Source organism: Berghia stephanieae, chromosome 7 (genome assembly GCF_034508935.2).
Source record: "Berghia stephanieae isolate SIO BIC M18660-M18661 chromosome 7, UCSD_Bste_1.3, whole genome shotgun sequence".
In the NCBI taxonomy this organism is placed as follows: Eukaryota; Metazoa; Mollusca; class Gastropoda; order Nudibranchia; family Aeolidiidae; genus Berghia; species Berghia stephanieae.
The window spans coordinates 55,216,072-55,238,005 of NC_088366.1; the positions used below are offsets into that span (position 1 = coordinate 55,216,072).

A 21,934-nucleotide genomic window follows, 5' to 3' on the forward strand; every position below is an offset into this window, starting at 1 on the left:
CAAAAACAACAAAAACAACAAAAAAACAAATAAGAAAACAATTTAAATAAATGAGTTTTGAGAAGTACTTAAAGAAAACGAGAAAAAAAAAAGAAATAATATAAATGGATAAACAAATATATAAAAACAACACAAACTAATACTAAATTGATATAATATTAGTAAGTTAATAAATTTAATTCAATACTGGAACCTTCCCAAAGTCATTACATCAATGGTACCAGCACAAGTAAGGCAATAAATAAGAAAAAGTTCGTTTGCCAAAAGCTCTATTCAGTGTTCACTGGTTATTAAGGTGGGCTCATTTGAATTAGCCCGACCTAGAACTAGAGAGGCCAGACAGCAAAAATCGGAGTTAGTTCACCGTCAGGCGACGTGACGATGAGATGACGATGTGGGCGGAGTGGAGTGGTTGGGGAGGAAGGGGGGGGGGGGGTGATAAAAAGAACAGGAGCGTATCCTGGTTTATGCATTACGGGGTGCATGGTCATTCGCAATCTATCAAAAATACACACAAAATTGATTTCAGTACGAAGTATCAAGTTTAAGTAGTAACTTTTGAAATTATCTAATTTAGATTTGATTATTTCGGACCTGGTAATACAGCTTATAACTTGAAAAAACAGGCTGGTATTTGCCCACCCTGCCCATTATTACCAGCCGTCCCTGTATATATATATATATATATATATATATATATATATATATATATATATATAGAGAGAGAGAGAGAGAGAGAGAGAGAGAGTGGATGGCTCAACTCCATAAGGGATAACGGAGTAAATGGGATGAACGTGTTAATCGATGTTATTAGAATGAGAATCACAACAGTTTTCCAACAATTAAACATGTAATTTAATACGATTTGTGCGACTATGTGGTCTTGTGGTATGACACTCGATTTTGGGTCGAAATGTTCTGGGTTCGAGCCTTGTTCACCGCATAGTCGAATCCTTAGGAAAGACTCTTTTCTCATATTCTTTCACCAAATACATGTGTAAAATGAGTACCTGTCCTTTAACTGTGTGGTCTCTGTCTGAAAACATTGTAATATCGCCTAAACGGCGTCATGTCCTGTTCTACATGTTAAGTGTTGCTGATGGCCAGTGGCCTCTTGTAAAGGCGCTCTGATCACGTTTAGTGGATATCGCGCTTTACAAAGCTCAATTTTATTTTTATTTTTCATAATACAATACCTTAAGTACGAACATTTTAATCCTCTCCTTACCAACTATAGGAAAATCGTCACATTCGTTACGATACAACCAACATTTTTCTTATTCAAATTTCTTTTGTATATCATAAAATTTAAAGAAAATGAACAGTGTATTGTAGAGAAATGTTTTGCTAAAGAAATTATATATGGAAAGAACTTCCTGCTATTGTTTTTAAGTGATAAAAAATTTATTTCTTGTGTTAGTTGGGTATGAAGTTTGGGGGGGGGGGGGAATCCTGAAAATGGCTGGTAAGGAGAGAGTTAAATACAACATGATTTTTATTTCAATGTTATATCATACAATCTCCAACTCTACTAATAGGGACGTCCACACAACTATAATTTGATCTAGTAGTTTCTTTTTTTTTTTCAATCTCATTTTCTTCCTTTTTATCGTCACTGATATGACCGAACATTTGTTAAAAGCGCCGTGAAACCCTTAAAAACAAACAAGCACCATTCTCTTTTATGAACTAATTATTTGTTTGTAGGAAAATTAATCTCAAATTTTTGCAATTTTAAAGCAATTTTTGTGCAAGTTTTGCTGTTTTTTGCTTGAAAATCTTGGGAATAATATTTTGCGAATAACCGCCATGTCAGAATATCAACACGTTAGAACGGCTTGGATGGGAACAGTACAGACAATGGACGGATACTGCTACATCTGTCATACTCGTAGTTATAGCATTGAGATGTTGGTAGTCGCAGAAGGGTATTAGTTAGCCGTTTGTCTTTGTCACGACATGCAAGGGAGAGGACCACCGGGAATTGGATTGATATCAATACTCTTTACAGTTATTCTGATCTATATCAATTATTTCGTTCCCATCTAAACAAAATATAACACTGTTGCAATCAACAATACCAATACCATCACGGTTACCACATTCAATATTAATATGAACACTGTTGCCATTAATACCAATATCAGCATTCTTGTCATCATCAATACCAATATCAACACATTTGGCATCATCAATACCAATATCATCAAGGTTGCCATCATTAATACCAATATCAACACAGTTGACATCATCAATACTAAAATCAACACTGTTGCCATCATCAGTAGTAGTAGTATAATCAAAGTTGCTCTCATCAATACCAATATCAACACTGTTACCATCATCAATAGCAATATCATGACAATTGCCAGACAAGTAGGACCTGTAAACTAAAAAGGAATCTTAAATAGATGTCTCATGGTTCACAATATAAAAATGTGGTAAACAAAGAGCCATAGCGATAGATAGACACAAAGAGAGTTAGAGAGAGAGAGAGAGAGAGAGAGAGAGACAGGGAGAGAGAGAGAGAGAGAGAGAGAGAGAGAGAGAGAGAGAGAGAGAGAGGATGGCTCAACTTCCATAAATGAACACATTTATGAAATCTAGGAGTAGCTGGGATGACGATGGTAATCTATTTTCATAGAGTTGGAATCGCGGTTTTAAAACAATTAAACATGTAATTTAATACGACTCCCGCTGCTATATGCTCTTTTGGTGTGACACTCGTTTTCGGATGGGAAGGTTCTTGGTTCGAATCATGTGCAGCAAGTAGTTGAGTTCTAGAGATATATTTACTTACATGTTCTCACTGAACTCAGATGAGAAATTAGTTCATGGCCATTAACAGTGTCGTCTGTGTCTGAAAATATTGTAATATCCCTTAATGGCATCATGTCTGGTCCTACTTGTTAGGTGAAGCTGATGAATGGGGATGTATTCTAAAGCGATTTGTGCAGGTATAGTGTATACTAGGCTATATAAACGGTCAAGTTGTTGTGCTATTTTTTTATAACGATTTAAAAAAGAATAATATAACTATATTTACTTAAAGGTCTAATTACTTTTGTTTTTGTTTTGTTTCTTTATCCAAACTATGTGTGACTAACAGAATAAGGTAAGGATCAATCGATTATATTTTAAAATTTATTTTTCGCTTAATAATACCGAAACTATTAACTATAGTTATCCCATAATCCATAACCCAATATCAATACTATTTACTTTTATTCTCATCTATATCAATTATTTTGTTTCAATCAAAATCAATAACACTGTTTCAATCAACAGTGTCAATATCAACGCGGTTACCACCATCAATACTAATATCCAAACTGTTGCCATCAGTACCAATATCAGCATTCTTTCCATCATCAATACTAATATCAAGACGGTTGCCCCCGTCAATACCAATGATATGACCGAACATTTGTTACAAGTGCCGTGAAAACCTTAAAAAAAAACAAATACCTTTCTCTTTTATGAAATAATAATGTGTTTGTAGGAAAATTAATCTCAAATTGTGTAAATCTAAAGCAATTTTTGTGCAAGTTTTGCTGTTTTTTTTGTTGCTTGAAATCTTGGTAATAATATTTTGCGAATACCCGCCATGTCAGAATATCAACACGTTGGAACGGCTTGGATGGGAACAGTACAGACAATGGACGGATACTGCTACATCTGTCATAGTTATAGCATTGAGATGTTGGTAGTCGCAACAGGGTATTAGTTAGCCGTTTGTCTTTGTCACGACATGCAAGGGAGAGGACCACAGGGAATTGAATTGATATCAATACTATTTACAGTTATTCTTATCTATATCAATTATTTCGTTCCCATCTAAACAAAATATAACACTGTTGCAATCAACAATACCAATACCAACACGGTTACCACATTCTATATTAATATCAACACAGTTGCCATCAATACCAATATCAGCATTCTTATCATCATCAATACCAATATCAACACAGTTGGCATCATCGATACCAATATCATCAAGGTTGCCATCATTAAATCCAATATCAACACAGTTGCCATAATCAATAGTAGTATCATCAAAGTTACTATCATCAATACCAATATCAACACTGTTACCATCATCAATAGCAATATCATCACAATTGCCTGACAAGTGGGACCTGTAAAATAAAAAGGAATCTTAAATAGATGTCTCATGATTCACAATATCAATATGTGGTAAGCAAAGAGCCATAGAGATAGATAGACACACACACACACACACACAGAGAGAGAGAGAGAGAGAGAGAGAGAGAGAGAGAGAGAGAGAGAGAGAGATAGAGATAGAGATAGAGAGAGAGAGAGAGAGAGAGAGAGAGAGAGAGAGAGAGAGAGAGAGAGAGAGAGAGAGAGAAAGAGTGGATGGCTCAACTTCCGTAAGTGAACACATTTATGAAATCTAGGAGTAGCTGGGACGAAGATGGTAATCTATTTTAATAGAGTTGGAATCGCGGTTTTAAAACAATTAAACATGTAATTTAATACGACTCCCGCTGCTATGTGCTCTTTTGGTATGACACTCGTTTTCGGATGGGAAGGTTCTTGGTTCGAGTCTTGTTCAGCAAGTAGTTGAGTTCTAGAGATATATTTACTTACATGCTCTCACTGAACTCAGATGAGAAATTAGTTCCTGGCCATTAACAGTGTCGTCCGTGTCTGAATATATTGTAATATCCCTTAATGGCATCATGTCTGGTCCTACTTGTTATGTGAAGCTGATGAATGGGGATGTATTCTAAAGCGATTTGTGCAGGTATAGTGTATACTAGGCTATATAAACGGTCAGGTTGTTGTGCTATTTTTTATAACGATTCAAAAAAGAATAATATAACTATATTTACTTAAAGCTCTAATCTTTTTGCTTTTGTTTTGTTTCTTTATCCAATCCATGTGTGACTAACAGAATAAGGTAAGGATCAATCGATTATATTTTAAAATTTATTTTTCGCCTAATAATACCGATACTATTAACTATAGTTATCCCATAATCCATAACCCAATATCAATACTATTTACATTTATTCTTATCTATATCAATTATTTTGTTTCCATCAAATTCAATAACACTGTTTCAATCAACAGTGTCAATATCAACGCGGTTACCACCATCAATACTAATATCCAAACTGTTGCCATCAATACCAATATCAGCATTCTTCCCATCATCAATACCAACAGTACAGACAAGGGACGGATACTGCTACATCTTTTATAGTTATAGCGTTGAGATGTTGGTAGTCTAAGCAGGGTATTAGTTAGCCGTTTGTCTTACGACATGCAAGGGAGAGGACCACCGGGAATTGGATTGATGAACAATGCCCATCTGTTCCATAGTGAGAAATTCCGTTTTGACAGCTGCTAGTTTTTTGGATGGTTTTAATGGTTTATTCTTTGCATGCGTTAATGGGCAGGCAGGGAGTTATTGACTATATGGTGTTCTACAACATGTTTGTTGATACCTGAGTTAAAGTGTGGAGTGAGTAAATCTGGAAATTCTTGAAGGAGCTCTGATAATGGGTTATGCTGTAGCTGAGAAATTCCTGGAATTTGTCCAGGCTGGTTGAAGTATTGTTAAGGGAAATGAGACGTTTTGAGCTATGAAAAAATCAGCATCTAAGATGGGGGCCCGTGGCATCAGCTAGGAAAAAGTCATGAGTGACACATTTTGTTTGGGATTATTTCAAAGGTGATGTTGTGTATTCAATAAGTTTTAATCAAAGATCCACTTACAGCGCAGCATAATGGGCGGGTTAAAATTTGGGTCAGTCGTTTGTGTTGTGAGGCGGGAAAAACTGAAACATAAGCGCCTGTTTCAATCAAGTAGTTAAGTCCGTTGCGGTGATGCGTTATCGAGAAAGTGTTGGTTGAGCCGGTCACAGCTGCATTTAAAGACTGGCTCGGACGTTTCCCACAGATGAGATCTCAGTCTTATCTTTCAACGATGTCTTCGTAATTGCTGATGTTGTGACCTGATAAGATTGCTCTGACATCGGTTTGAAGATTTGACAAGAATAAAGCTTCAAAATTTAGGGGTCATCGTTGAGGAAGTTGATCTTTCCCTTGAGGGTCTAAGGTCGTCTATCTCCCAGACATTTTAAATCTAAAAGTTTCATTTCTTTTTGAATGCTGTGTTCTGCCCAAAATTCTGATCAGGGCCACCTTAGATGTATTATATTTTTCTATGTTTCGGGATTTCTAATGGCAGATTGTACTTCTCTGATTCTTCCGTTTGGAGTGTGCTAATATCCGTGATTGTATTTTGTTTTGTTTCTTCAGTGTTATGTTTCTTGTTCTAAATTGGGAATATATTATATTTTGGCAAACCAATCTTCTGGAGACAAATTAACTGAAACGCGTTAGATTGTGAATGCAGTGTCTGTATACGGTTAGAGAATATTGATTCCCTTGACCCAGACATGTTCACTTTACGGGATTACCAATGTAAGAAGTAACAATTGATCTGTTAATTCTTTAACAAATGGTATTCCCTTTTTAAGATGGACAATGACAATAAACTTATTCTTGTTCTTTCCGCCGCATACACGTCCCTTACCATCAACACACACGTTCATGACGTGATAAAATTAAACATTTAACGCTCATATTTTGTTGACTCCACAGGGTTAACAATTTTTTAAAATGAACATAAATTATTCTCATAATTTCATTTTGCTTATCGCCCCTTTCACAGCACCGAAACTTCTCTTATTAAAATTCACAATGATATCATTAATCATTTATGGAAGAAAAGCGATGATTTTGTCATTATACTACTCGAACATAGTGTCACTTTGGACACTATAGACTCTTTTAATCGGTAGACGGGATTACTGCTATTGTTTCATTTTCTTATAACATCTATAAATCGACATGATTTCTTTTCTCCTTGTCCACTCTCTTTATTGTGTCTCAAGGATCAACACTAGGGCCCTCTTTATACTCCCTCCCTATTAGACTGTTACAAGACATCTTCTCCATATATTTAATTAAGTTCCTTTATTTAGTAGACACCCAACCACGGTTGTCATTAATACTGAAAAACATCTAAATGTTCTAGCCAATATTGAAAATTGTGTTTCTGATATTTGTGACTGAATGTGTTGCAGTAAACTCAGTTTAATGAAAACAAAACAGAGATAATACAAATGACGTGACCGAATATACTTTAGATTTCCTAGTACGTAGTTTTATTATATCAATGTCGTTCTTATCTTGTCATTTTTATGTACCTACTAAATCTCAAATGCTGATTTTATATCGGTATTATCAATACTACTACTACTACTACTACTACTACTACTACTACTACTACTACTACTACTACTACTACTACTACTACTACTACTACTATAATAATAATAATAATAATAATAATAATAATAATAATAATAATAATAATAATAATAATAATAATAATGATGATGATGATAATAATAATAATAATAATAATAATAATAATAATAATAATAATAATAATAATAATAATAATTAATAAGAATACTAATAGTAATAATAATAATAATAATAATAATAATAATAATAATAATAATAATAATAATAATAATAATAATAATAATAATAATAATAACAATAATAATAATAATTATTATTATTATAATTATAATAATCTATATCTCTCTCTCTCTCTCTCTCTCTCTCTCTCTCTCTCTCTCTCTCTCTCTCTCTCTCTCAATCATCAGAATTAAAATCAGGTAAGCGTCATTTTTATTTCGAATTAAAAATAAAATCTTTGTTGAATTCATGCAAAATGTAACCCGCAGTGTCAAAATTTAAAATGGTCAGAAGTGCAAAATGTAAATTACTGATAATGTAGGAGTATGCAGACTATGAGTATCTATGGAATAAGACACCACACCGATAAACACTAAAGTACGCGTGTGAGAGTTTTGGTACATTGTCCTTGTAGAGTTCTGGCCACTGGAGTGTAATGAATACTCGCTATCATCAATACTCGTGCGCCGATTACAGTTTCTTAGTTTCCTGTTCACTTGGTCTTCATTATGTTTTTGAAGTATCATATAGAACAGTAAAGTTGGTGCCCCAAACGTAAACAAAGGTCGAGAAGCACATGGCAAACCACATGTTCCTGTCTTGACAGCTCACGTTCCAATGTAAATAATAGAAAGAAAATAACCTTTAAAATGTGGCTGTTAGGTGGCAAAAGAAACACATATTCATAAATACTCGATCATGCATCAAATAATGTCTAGATATGGATATTTTATGGAACAAAAGGTAAAATTTATCAAAAGTTACGTCTATCTATTTTTAGACCAGAGCAAATTATTGCGCTGGTATGAACAAAACGAGAATTATTCGGAGCCTGATTTTCATAATAATTTAGTCTTATATTATTATTTCTGCAACTGTTAGATTTTATGTAAACATATTTTCAATACTGAAAGTGTATTGCCTACAACTCAAACTACAAAATTGGGAGACCTATATTGTGCGTAAATTATTCCGGTCCCTAACGGAAATCACTAGCAACTTGTTATTGTTTACGTTTGGGGCACCAACTTTACTGTTCTATTAACAGTTAATTTTAAAATAATACTCTTTCTCTTCAATAAAACGTAACAGTCACTCAAAATACTATAATATTTCTTTTTCTATTAATTTGACAGTTTTTGACCTGTATTGTATTTTCGGACAGAGGGCCAGCCCGATTTTGGGAGGAATATCTCCGAGGTTGCGAAATATTCAATTTTGGTCAAAAACTGTATTACAACATCCGATATTTGCCGTTTACTATAACAAACCATTGTTTAATGTTAATATAATAGATATCAAATATTAGAACAAATCTTAACGGAAGAGGAGTTTAGCAGCCGATTTTTGGTTTATAGTATAATTTTAAAATGTCAATAAAAATCCTATTGCTGCAAATCACAACCCCGCTGTTTGCATTATCTAAATAAATCGTATCTAGGCTAAGTTTAATACACATTCAGTTTGGTGCGCGAATACAGTTATTTTAAAATGTGAAGGTCAGAAGTCATCAATTTTTCGATAAATGACTGCCAACCTTGACCTTCGATTTGAATGGTCTAAGCCAATGATACAAGTCAAACACGTCATGAGCGGCCTTTAATGAATTTAGCACGTCTCGTTTATTCCTATACAAGAAAACTCTAAAGGGGTTTTATCATGAATATTTAGCACCAGGATAATTCTTTCATAAAACAGATTTGAGGCGGCGGGACACAAATCATTTAAAAGTAAATGTCAACATTAACATTCTACACACACACACACACACACACACACACACACACACACACACACACACTAACACATATGTGACCCTTCGTGTCGAAACGGTATTATGTCGGAATGAATTGGACCCCGAAAAGTGACTTAAGAATTAAATTGATAGTAAATACCAATTTTTGAGCTTTTGCATTGTGAGAAATTGTCTTCATTCTTTAAAATAACAAATCGAAACAAACCCCAAGTTTCATGTTTTTGTCAATAAATTCAATTTTTTGCACCCAAGTCATCCCGACATAATACCGTTTAGAGACGGTGAGTCACATGTGTATATGTTTATATGAATAATGACTTGGTGCTGTATTCCTATTTAATGCAGTCAGATATAAATGTATGTTAAATCTAAGTTAATTTCAATCCTTTTCTATTGAGTATATTTAAATTTATCCTATCTCGCTGGGAAGATGGGGTACGAGATTCTCCCATCGCTTTTTTCACGAATTCAATGCACTTTTCAGTCAACTTAGCAACAAAAATCAACAAAATTAGCAATATAAATAAATCCCAATTGAAAAGGTTTTTTCTCCTTAAAAAATATTTGTACGATCAAACATCATCTGAAACCAGAAAATAAATATAGCTATTTCTCTATTGTTAATTACTCTATTCTTATTCTTTAAAATTATGAAATATGATTTGGAATAACATTGTACACCAAATGTTAATCTTTAATCATCGAGCACAGAATTACTGGCAAATGTAAAAATTTACAACACTATATTACTTTAAATGGTATAGACCTCTACGGGTAAATTGAAAACTTAAAAAAAATTATGGGCAATTCTATTTTCCGTTGATTCAATTGGTTAATAATGTCCTTGACTAAGAATCTTTTACTACACTTCATTATTAGAATAATGGTAAAAATTCCATAAATGAGAAGGTGGTGTCATGGCGATGTCAGGGCGATAAATATAGGTGATGGCACGGAAGACGTAGTAATTCGTTTGGGCTAATTGGATTCAACAGTCTGATGTCACGCCGCCCGGCAACGGCGGCCATCTTTGGTTCTAAACAAAGAAAATCATTACTTTTTATTCTTCATGCTGGCTAGAACTTTTCATATGCCTTGTGATCAGAATGTGTAAAAGTCAAAACATGATCAAATTTATGGGGTTTTTTTTCCCTCTGGATACCCTTTTATGCTCGCAGGGGAAATATTTTATACGGGCGTCCGCCTTTGTTCCGATAGTTTAGAGCCAGTGTTACTAAGTTACCATGCGTCATTAGGAAGGAAGTGACGTTAGGACTGTTGAAGAGTATTGTCAGGCATCCGACACAGTCGCGGGAATTCCTATGCGGTTATCTTAGCACAGACGACATTCAAGACATAATTTGACCTTTGTCCTTAGGATTTATTTCAATTTGGCCGCCCTTTGGAACCGAGCACGCATGATGGCTCGATATATTCAATACACCAGTATAATAATTAGGGTAGATGAGTATCTGTTCAGAATACCCATTATTGGTCCGAAATCACTAAAATTTCTTCATTTATCTTACTCACGGAGTCAACCATGTCACTATCGTATAAATAACCTGTGCGGCTATGTGGTCTAGTGGTATGACACTCGCTTTCGGATCGGAAGGTCCTGGGTTCGAGCCTCGCTCGGTGCATAGTTGAGTCCTTGGAGAAGGCTCTTTACTCACATTCTCTCACCGTACTCATGTGTAAAATGAGTACCTGGCCGTTAACAGCGTTGTCTCTGTCCCAAAAATTTGTAATATCGCCTGACAGACGTCATGTCTCGTCCTACATGTTATGTGTTGCTGTTGGCCAGGGACCCCTTGTAAAGCGCTTTGAGCACGTTTAGTGGATATTGCGCTATATAAAAGCTCAAGGTTTTTAAAAAAATAGTTACCTCTCTTTGTTTTTTGTTTCTTTTACAACAACAAAAAAAAAATATTTCTAAAGCCTTGCACCATAAATAGTACGATGATTTAGCATTTATATATATGTTATATTTAACAAATAACATTCTTTGTCCGGATCTGTCTTATTAATACATTTTATTAACACTCATTTAATTATTCACAAACCATAATTTCAAATGTTAAATGTAAAACTACAAACTTTTCTGACATTGTCTTCATTCATCACATATTTCTATTATGAGAATAGATGGATATAGTGAAAGGTAGTGCGTGTCTGCGTCCTCGTCTCTCACTCCAAAAAAAGTATAAGTCATAGATTAGTTCATATTCATTAGTAAATAGACGCTATACATTTCTGTGATTTATTGACAACAAAAACATGAAACATAGCAGCAAATAAAGCTAAGTGTAACCTAAAATGTTTATATGACTATTCAAACAATTATTAAGTGAGACCGTACCATCCAAACGTTTTCTAAAAAACAATATCAATGAAACTCTGTGTGATGTTTTACTCTGTTAGTAATGTGAACGTCTCTGCTCGAAGCTCGAAGAAATAAATAACAATTTGAGATTGAATGTACGCTTCAATTTAATGTACGAAAACAGATAAAATGGATGGATTTTTATTGAAAAAGTGAAAACCCGAAACATCCTTGTTATGTTTTCGTATATTAAATTGGAGCTTACATTCAATTTCACATTGTTTTTTATTTTATTTTACACTTTGTTGGCAGGAAACTGAAATAATATTCAATTCCAAATACTGTATTAAAGTTTTGCATTCGGTTCGTGAACAAACACGAGTGAGTTGCACTAACGTTATTATGATAAAACAAGAGACTGACTGAAAGGAAAGTTCTAATGGAGGGCAAGTGAATGCACTCAGTTTACCGCCTAATAGCCTTTATTTCTTCGCAAATATTGCTGGTCTTCCACTAGTGTGTTAAAATAAATATAAAACCGTTTGCCACGAGATCACCACCTCTAATACTCTTCAACAGTCGTAACGTCAATTCCTTCCTAATGACGCATGGTAACTTAGCAACACTGGCTCTAAACTATCGGAACAATGGCGGACGCCCGTATGAAATATTTCTCCGGCGAGCATAAAAAGCGTATCCAGAGGAAAAAAACCACATAAATTTGATCATGTTTTGACTTTTACACATTCTGATCAAAAGGCATATGAAAAGGGAATGAAAAGTTCTAGCCAGCATGAAGAATAAAAAGTAATGATTTTCTTTGTTTAGAACCAAGATGGCCGCCGTTGCCTGGCGGCGTGACATCAGACTACATGATAATAATATAAAATAATAAAATTGAGCTTTTATATAGCGCAATATCCACTTAACGTGCTCAAAGCGCTTTACAAGGGGTCCCTGGTCAACAGCAACATTTAACATGTAGTACGAGACATGACGCCTGTTAGGCGATATTACAATTTTTCGGACAAAGACAACGCTGTTAACGACCAGGTACTCATTTTACACCTGAGTACGGTGAGAGAATGTGAGTAAAGAGTCTTTTCCAAGGACTCAACTATGCGTCGAGCGAGGCTCGAACCCAGGACCTTCCGATCCGAAAGCGAGTGTCATACCACTAGACCACATAGCCGTACATGACACCCATTTGTTCTAATTCGTACACCCGCTTATTCCAATTCAGATATAAGGTTGTTGGAATTCAAACACGACTTGTTCGATTTGTTCCTCGTTGTTGTTTACTTGTTATTAATTTTAATTCTAAAAGAGTTACATTTTCTTAATGATGAGTGTGTACAAGGAATCTGATATGTCCGTGTTAAACTATTTGGCCCGCCTGCGGAGATTGTCGTGAAGTCCCAGGTTTGACAGTTATTTGTTGAGACGAGGGGTCATTTAAATCGGTCGATATTTAAAGGACAAGTTTTTTAATACGTATATTTCCCGGAGTACGGTAGTTACCGGGTCAAAACGAGTTTTTTTCTTTATAATAGTAATAGTTCATATTTCTATTCTAATCATCTGGACTACTGCTGCTAAGTATTATAACTTCCTTTTTATCTTCTAACTTCTTATGTTATTCAGGTGCAAAATGGAGTTGGACACCGTGAAGAATCATTCAATTTCTGACAAGGGTTGTAACATGTTTGATTAGTGTTGTCCTACTTAATAAACCTGATTTAAAATGTCCTGACGTTTGTTTATGTTTTCCTTTTTGATTTTCATTTTTAAAGATATTATTATATTTTTAAGGGGGGGGGGGGTTGATTAGGGAGGGGTGAGGGTGGGTGTGTGGTTAGTGTCTTCAATTTTAATGTCCCCTCTACACTGTTTTCCGAGTGCTAAATTTGTGAATTACTATTAGTTGTATGTATATGTACAAACTTATTTTATACATACATATATATATTTATATATATATATATATATATATATATATATATATATATATATATATATATATATATACGCAATTAATATGGGCTTGTTTTAATGGTGTTGTAATGGACAATATTTTACGTTGGATTGTGATTATTTCCAGAGGATTCTACAGAACATAACGAAATAACAAAAAAAACAATAATATATATATATATATATATATATATAATATATATATATATATATATATATATATATATATATACACATATATATATAATATATATATATATATTTTTTTTTTTTTGTTTTTTTCTGTTTTTGTTATTTCGTTATGTTCTGTAGCATCCTCTGGAAATAATCACAATCCAACGTAAAATATTGTCCATTACAACACCATTAAAACAAGCCCATATCAATTGCGTCCGGTTATCTGACCTGCAAATATGTGCACGTCGATACCACTCAACTCTTCGCTGCTTGTTTCGAACAAGGGAGTGTTTATTTGTTTGTTTTTAAGTGTTTTACGGCGCTTGCAACACATTTAGGTTATATCAGCGCCAGTAAAAAGGAAGAAAATGGGATAGTAAAAAGTTCTAGAATTACAATTAAAGCACCCAAGAAAATGTAAGACAAAGGGGAATTGAGAACAAATAGGGATCAAATGTAGATTCCAAGAGCATACCACCAATGTATTTAGTTTGAAATCACCTACAAGTCTCATCCAGACACAAGCACAAAATCCAACAAAGAAGAACACACTCAAATGCTTACATTATACATTCACAATAAAAATAATAATACATAACAGAGAGATGATTTACAAGGAAAAAAATATCATCTCCCAAAACAATAACTATGCATTTGACTGTTTCCCTCCCAGCTAGGATTCAGGCCAGTGCCAGGACAAAACCAAGTAATATCATTCCGAGACAAAGACAGAAAGCATGTTGGATAACAGATATAAGGGGATAGAAGACACAGTATGTACCTCCCTGCCCGCTATGGGAGGTCAGGATCCCCACCCAGGAGGGAGTGTTTATTTCATTCTTACACTGCCCATGCACAGTCAAATGAGGGTCTGCTGCAAAGACAATATAATTTATTTATATGGTTCTTCGATTAGCAAGTTGCTGAACACTTTACTGCAAAGTCAGACATGCCAAATTGAAAACTTCAAATTTAGTAATTTTAATGTCAATTTTTAGTAATTTGAATTTGACAAAGAAATTCGTAATTTCTGAAATTGTGTATGAACAACCACAATATTATTATTATCACCATTATTATAGTAGTAGTAGTAGTTGTTGTTGTTCTTCTTCTTATCATTATTATTATTATTTTTATTATCATTTAAGTATTACAAAGAATTAAAAATTCGTAATTTTCCATACAATTTCGTTTTTGGACATGAAATTTGTCTAAAATCAGTAAAATTACGAAAAATTCGTAAGATTCGGCATATCTATATTCAAGGTCGCTAGCCCTAAGTTTGTTAACTTTGTGAATTAAAATCATTTTAAAATTTAAATTTAAAGTTATTGCTTGTCACGTGTCCTGAATTATAATGTAATATTATAGGTATCTGTATATCCTTGCGTAACGTCCATGTCACCTCTTTTTACGTACTTTTAACTCACTCAATCCCAGAGATTTTTGCTACTTTTCAAAATTGGAAAGAAAAATGTATTAAAAATGAGCATGTACATAGATAGTTTTATTCCACTACCATAAACATGTAAAAATTAAAAACATTAGCTTTGATACAACGCATATAATTTGTCTCATAAAAACGTAAGAAATAAGCATGGGGTAAGAGTAACCCGGGTAAACAACGGATATCGTCGGTGTTAGGGTTGAATGAGTTAATATACGTACGAGTTGAATTTCAACTTTATCTTTAATTCTTTTTTTATTGAACATGCTAGCAATTTTTATGACGGATTATTTACATATTTTACTCTTTTTTGCATGCACATTCACTTTATCTTGACGCGTATTTTTCATTTTCTAAAACGCATAAAACAGCGGGACCAGTAATGAGTATTTTTAACTATTGTAAATCTATTTTATTCTTATATATACCTACTTAGAACTGTTGAGCTTACGGCCCGTGCTATAAATAGAATGGTCATGTCAATAATGTAGACATCCTTTGATGATTTAAACCGGTCGCCGAAATTAGAACACCGCAGGAAATCAACAAGATTAACAATGCTATTTAAGATCAAGCACCACCTCGCTGAATGCCCAGTCATCAAGAAAAAACTAATACCAGCACCTTTGGGACAGAGAAGAGGTAACAACCAATACAGCCTTATAACACACGGAACACAATACCGTGGTTTTTCCTTCTTGCCGCGTACGGTCAGGGACTGGAACCAGCTTGACCGAAGCCACTACAATTGATGCTTTTGTGGCAAGTTGCTATGCAGATACTTAGACCTTACACAAACCATCACTGACCAACGTTGACGACCCCTGAATGTCCCTGGAAATTGATTTTAGACTAACGATTATAAACAAGGAATACAGAGAGATTAGAAAGCAGTTTCATATTTGCCATAATCATCAACCAATTGATTGTGGGCAATCAAAGGAAGAAGAAGAAGAACCTACCCATTGATGTCTACAGTCGCATTTTCATTTTCTACGGTCACTCATGAGTAAACTCCGCCAGGAAACGATTTCATTGGTCCATCATTCATCGACCATAATTCATACTTTTTGTTCTCGTGAGTTTGTTTTACCAAAGAGCGATTGGCTTTTTTAAAGAATCTTGACCCTTCATCAACGATTGGTCGCTCTGACAGCTCACGTGTCAGTGTCAACAGCTATCAACTGCTATGCCTTGGCCTTGAGTCACCCTTGAAATTTTTGTTTTGTTTGTTTGTTGCTTTAGGTCTCTTCCAACACAATTGAGGTTATATGAGAGACCGCTGAAACAAAAAAACAAGCAATCTAACACTAACAAAAATAGTACAAATGTAAATCAAAATCATAACCTAAAGATATCATAAGCTAAATTATAAATAACCAAGAACAAACAGGCAGAAGATTTACAGAAAAAAAAATATCCCCTGTCAAAAATACAATCACAAACCAAAGAAGCAGGATAGGCTAGTAAAGAGAAGAAGAAACGACATCACTATCGGATCGTACACCCATGCGAACATCATAGGTATATGATTCAAGGGTGATGCTCCCATTCAACCACCCGAAATTTTTGACAATGGTCGTCTCTGGTTGCATCACAATCACCACCTTGATGAAGTAATTAGCCAGCCTATAGTCATGCAGCTATGTGGTCTAAGTATGACACTCACTTTTGGATCGGAAGGTCCTCGGTTCGAGTTCGCTCGAGGCATACTTGAGTACTTGGAAAAGGCTCTTTACTCGCATTCTCTCACCATATTCAGGTGTAAAATGAGTACCTGGCCCTTAACAGCGTTGTCTCTGTCCGAAAAATTGTAATATCCCCTAACAGTAACCGGCGTCATGTCCCGTCCTACATGTTAAATATTGCTGTTGACCAGGGACCCCCTCCCCTGTAAAGCGCTTTGAGCATGTTTAGTGGATATTGCACTATAAAAAAGCTCACTTTAAAAAAAAAAAAAATTAAAATTAAAGACGACAAAACCAACACTAAATAAGTAAAAAGGACGATAATATGAAGTATTTCGAAAAATAGCCACACACCTTTCTTTATTAATTTTAGACTGGGACAACGACAACACTATAAATCTTACAAACCATCATTCTCCCTTCCTTTCTCATCTAGTTATACAATACACAAAAGACTATTCATCAATCATACTACTTTAACTAACTCAACCCTAACCCTCTAACTACGTGCTGTCCACTTTCACAAGAGATTAACCAAAAAAAAAAAAAAAAAATAAAAAAAAAAAAAACTTAACAAAAAACAACAAAAACTCTGTTAAATTGGACTGTACATGGTCTGACTCGACTATTGATCATGTAGAAATTAAAATCAGTAGCACTGGTAATATCCATATAATTTGTTACTCAGAGAAAAAACAAGTATCTAAATTAAAGATGGGGTAAAAGTAATATCAGGATTGTCGGTGTTAGGGCTGAGTGAGTTAACAATCCAGAATACCACACGGACACAATCCAACCAATCAACCATATTATTACAACACGGTTGAAAGTTGACACAGACACAATCCAACCAATCAACCATATCATTACAACACGGTTGCAAGTTTTTGTATTTTTTGTTTTTTTTGTTTTTAAGGGTTTTACGGCGCTTGCAACACATTAAGGTCATATCAGCGCCAGTAAAAAGGAAGAAAATGGGATAGTAAAAAGTTCTAGAATTACAATTAAAGCACAAAAGAAAAGGTGAGACAAAGGGAATTGGTTCAAATAGGAAACGGATGTAGATTCCAAGAGCACACTATCAAAGTACTTAGTTTGAGATCACCTAAAAGTCTCATCCAGACACAAGCACAGGTCCCAACCAAGAGGAATACACTGAAATGTTTACAAATCAAATAATTTAATATGTAAACTAAACATAATACAATGCATAATAGAGAGATGATTTACAAGGAAAAAAATATCATCTCCCAAAACTCTAACTATACATTCGACTGTTTCCCTCCTAGCCAAGGAACTCCAGCCAGGGTCTGGACAAAACTAAGTAATCTCATTCCAAGACAATGACAGGAAACAATTGGAAAACGGGTAGAGGGGGATAGAAGACACAGCATGTACCTCCCCGCCCACTATGGGAGGTCAGGATCCCCACCCAGCGGTTGACAGTTGACACGGACACAATCCAACCAATCAATCATATTATTACAACACGGTAGAAAGTTGACACGGACACAATCCAACCAATCAACCATATTACAACACGGTTGAAAGTTGACACGGACACAATCCAACCAATCAACCATATCATTACAACACGGTTGAAAGTTGACACAGACACAATCCAACCAATCAACCATATTACAACACGGTTGAAAGTTGACACGGACACAATCCAACCAATCAACCATATTACAACACGGTTGAAAGTTGACACGGACACAATCCAACCAATCAACCATATTACAACACAGTTGAAAGTTGACACGGACACAATCCAACCAATCAACCATATTACAACACGGTTGAAAGTTGACACGGACCCAATCCAACCAATCAACCACATTACAACACAGTTGAAAGTTGACACGGACACAATCCAACCAATCAACCATATTACAACACGGTTGAAAGTTGACACGGACACAATCCAACCAATCAACCATATTACAACACGGTTGAAAGTTGACACGGACACAATCCAACCAATCAACCATATTACAATATGGTTGAAAGTTGACACGGACACAATCCAACCAATCAACCATATTACAACACGGCTGAAAGTTGACAAGAACAAACTTTGCAAGCTGGTAAAAATAAAGGCCCTCATATATGTTCACTACATAAGGTCTTATAAAAAAAAAACCATTCAAGTTTAAAATTTTATTTCAGGGAAAAAAAAGGTAAAATAATTAATAATAATAGTAATAATAATAAAATCAATACCAACCATAATAATGATAACAATACACAAAACTTCATTGCCAAAAATATATAACTCGAATTATAAATATTACAAAGACAAAATAAATTTCATCAATTTCTCTACTCCCTTCCCTCCCCCATTGTCAAAAGTCAGAATGGTAATATTTGAAACTTCTAATCTAAAGTGACATGTTGGTTAATTCACTTAAAACCTGTTGATTGTCATCGTTGATAACATCAACTAACACGATCGCACTAAATGTACTCCGAATTATTTCTTTCTTTTTTTTTTTTTGCTCTCGGAATTGGCACGAAATGACCTCATTTTAAGATCTATATATTTTTTTTTTAAACAACATAAAAAAACATGAAATCCACCAGGAATACAAAATAAAAAATACCGATTCTAAACGAGTGATTAACAAATAGGATAGCAAAAACAATTACTTTTCCATACAGGTCAGTCATGCAATATATAAATTAGAAATATGGTGATAAAGTCTTACTCTTATCATCCTATTATATCCATACAAATGGGAAATCAAGTTCATTATCAACATCATCATCATCATCTTTATCATCACCATCATTATCTCTCTTCCACTTGAGCATAAAACAATAAAAAAAAACTTCGTTATGGTCCCCTTTCTACTGACTTAACCATGTATACCCCAAAGACTCAATTTTCAATTAGTTACATGACTAACATACAGGGTTGCCAAATTCAGGATTCAATAATTTTAATGAACTTTTACGCAAACACATAGACCGACCCCCTTTTTGAGTGATGAACTCCAGTAAACAGACCCATTATGTACTTACTTTTTTTTTTCGTTTAGCAGGTGATTCGAAAATACAGCATACTGTTTTTGTTTGTTTTTAAGGGTTTTACGACGCTTGCAACACATTTAGGTTACATCAGCACCAGTAAAAAGGAAGAGAATGGGATAGTAAAAAGTTCTAGAATTACAAATAAAGCACCCAAGAAAAAGTAAAAGGGGAACTGGGAACAAATAGGGATCAGATGTAGATTCCAAGAGCATACCACCCATGTACTTAGTTTGAAATCACCTACAAGTCTCATCCAGACACAAGCACAAAATCCAACAAAAAGGAATACACTCAAAGGCTTACATTATACATTCAAAATAAAAATACTAATACATAACAGAGGGATGATTTACAAGGAAAAAAATATCATCTCCCAAAACAATAACTATGCATTTGACTGTTTCCCTCCCAGCTAGGATTCCGGCCAGTGCCAGGACAAAACCAAGTAATCTCATTCCGAGACAAAGACAGAAAGCATGTTGGAAAACAGATATAAGGGGATAGAAGACACAGTATGTACCTCCCTGCCCGCTATGGGAGGTCAGGATCCCCACCCAGTAAAGGAAACTGAATTGGCAACCGTGTAACATAGCCACTGATAACTGAACTGTTTGCCATTAAACTCTAAAAAAAACCCCCAAAAAACACTTCCAATTATAATTACAATGACAATAAAAAAATGCGTTGATGAACTTTTTAAAAAAATCCAGTTACAGCCAGACGATACCCCTGATATGATATTATTCATTATTATAATTTCCATACTTAAATGATGAAACTAAAGATAATACAAAAAAATGATCCTGACTGTCTATTGATACCAAAAAATCACGATTCCATTTAAACTTCATAGTAAATCATTTAATATTAAAGAGTAACAGTTTATATCATGAACAAGAAGATTATTGTACTATTTAATAAAATGTCATTTGAATAACTACTACAACAGTAGAATTAAGCCTTGACGATAAATGCAAATTATAAAAACACAATTAAATACCTTATATAATATATAAATATATCGACGGACGGTGGATCAAACCTCTTTGCGCACCATGTTTTATTTAATTTTTGGCGGAAATTGTCCGTCCAAAATTAAATTAAACACTGTGCGCAAAGCACGTATGTAGACCTCAAGAGTTTTGTTCTGCCGATCGTGAAAATCAGGACTTCAGAGGTTTGATCCATTGATCGTCGATATACTACAAATATTTCAAAATTCTCCTCTCAAGTTCAAAATTTGTCAAAACAGCTTAAAAAAGTCGACATCAAAAATTAGAAATTGTCTACAAAATTAAATCCTCATAAATAGACATAAAAAAAAATTTAAAAAACAAACAACAAACTTTTTAAAATCATAATTGTGACAACCCCCCCCCCCCCCCCCCCCCCCCAAAATAAAAAAAAAAAAAAAAAAAACAAAAAAAAAAAAAAGAGAGAGAGAAATAATTACCCACGAGATATTAAAAGTCAAAACCCACCAAAATATAGTCATATCCATTGTTGAAACCAATACGTTTATATATATATATATATATATATATTTATAAATATATATATTATTTAAAATATTTACCACAATGTTTGGGGCAGTCTACATCAATGTTTCAGGCTTAATTTGCCATCTTCAGGACTGAGTTGTTTTGTTGACTGTTGAGTCAACAAAACAACTCAGTCCTGAAGATGGCAAATTAAGCCTGAAACATTGATGTAGACTGCCCCAAACATTGTGGTAAATATTTTAAATAATAATTCGCTCCATTACTACATGTCGAGCACTTTTCGTACCATATTTGTATCAAACACGATTCAATATAAATATATATAAATATTTATGCTTGGGTATTACATATGATCAACCAATCTAAACCGTCAGACAACAACAACTTTTTTTACTAAAACTCTGTCAATAGATATTGAATACAACTTAACTCCTCACAAGGTCTAATGTCCTTTCACACAATAGTTATTTTCTTTTTTTCTTTTTTTTTTTTGCC

The 21,934-nt window shown here is 34.2% G+C and overlaps 1 long non-coding RNA gene across 1 annotated transcript in view; it reads left to right on the forward strand.

The window, feature by feature from the left end:
* LOC144976265 (uncharacterized) overlaps window positions 1-13,365 on the forward strand; it is a 24,795-nt gene extending 11,430 nt beyond the window's left edge. The window contains exon 3 of the long non-coding RNA XR_013646080.1: window positions 13,260-13,365. This is a non-coding gene — a long non-coding RNA (uncharacterized LOC144976265). The remainder of the gene's footprint in view (window positions 1-13,259) is intronic.
* The last annotated feature ends 8,569 nt before the right edge of the window (window positions 13,366-21,934 follow it).